Genomic DNA, 1,481 nt, shown 5'->3' on the forward strand with positions numbered 1-1,481 from the left:
ATACTCATATCAGAATTTCCAGATACTTATATCAGAGAGTACATACAGTTCATAAAAAATCCAGAACAATAGCCCAAGTTTCTCTTAATTACTATGCGGAAATGAGTCCAATAGAGCAATACAAATGGGGTTCGGGAATTATGGGCCCACCTCGGATTAAGTCGAGGTGGCGTATATAAACTATGAACATTTAGCCTTATAGAGTCATCCATGAAGGTTTCAGGGCAATCCGGTTTCATTTGTAGAAGTTACGGACGTTCAAACTATGTTTCCATCAAAGCATAAGGTTCTTAGTTCAATTTCACTGAATGAATGGGGGTCCAAATCAAGCTTGGATTTCTAGGAATAGAGTTTCCCTCGAGGCTCGTATCATAGCCTATTACAACTAGGACATGCCAAAAGAAAGGAAGGGTAAGCCTTACATACCTGTGCCGCGACCTCCAGCTACGCTTATGCATCCAATTTGTTTGTCTACATGCAGGAGAATCCATCCATTCGTTAGTTTCATTATCATATACCTGCCTTAACCTTTCAAACACATTCACTTGTATCCTGCCGGAAGTTCGACAGCACCTCCCCTGTAAATATACCAACCCCGAGAATACGGCTCGGCTCCCAATCAACAACAACAACAATCCGAGAATTTGACCCGGCCACAATATCAACAACAATGACAACAAACATTCTAACAACATCGACCGTTAATGTAAACACACTTTAACATTAGCAACCTTCTTTCGCATAATGCGACGATATTCCAATTACGTTCAAATCAAGATATATAATCAATCCAAAACCATTCAAACATGATTCCATAACATTTCCAAAAATTCACAAAATTTTCCAAAACGACTCGAGCAAGGTTCCAACTCACCCGAAATTGTCCCCAAGCCCGAGAACAACACCAAATACATTCTTTCCTTCCAAATTCACACATTATGTCACCATACATACATTTACAACTTCATTTCATAAATTCAAGAAACCACATCAAGACTACATTTCCTTCCAATGCGGCCCACACGATTATAATCTTAACTTGGATTATTAAAACTTCATTTTCTATCATAATACTCACAAATAGGACAACAAAAATACTAACGACATTATTTTCCATCAATGCAAGAAGTCTACCTTCGATTCCCATTAACTTCTACAACAACTTTCCGACAATTTCAACTTCACTAGAATCGTCATAATCTCACTTGCATCCTAAAATACATATCGACAACAATTAAATTATTACATAAAACTTGATTCACATTTCATACCACACACACACACACATTCGGCCACCTTCCAACACCCACAAATTCAACCAAAATTACCAAACTTTCATTTCCAATATCAATTCCATAACAACAACAATTAAAATACTACATAAAAATTAACTAATCTTGCCTCCACAACATAGGCATCCACACGGCTATACCATACAACCCTCCCATATTTTCATGAATTCTATCCGTTCCTTCGTACTA

Source organism: Lycium barbarum, chromosome 8 (genome assembly GCF_019175385.1).
Source record: "Lycium barbarum isolate Lr01 chromosome 8, ASM1917538v2, whole genome shotgun sequence".
NCBI classification, from domain to species: Eukaryota; Viridiplantae; Streptophyta; class Magnoliopsida; order Solanales; family Solanaceae; genus Lycium; species Lycium barbarum.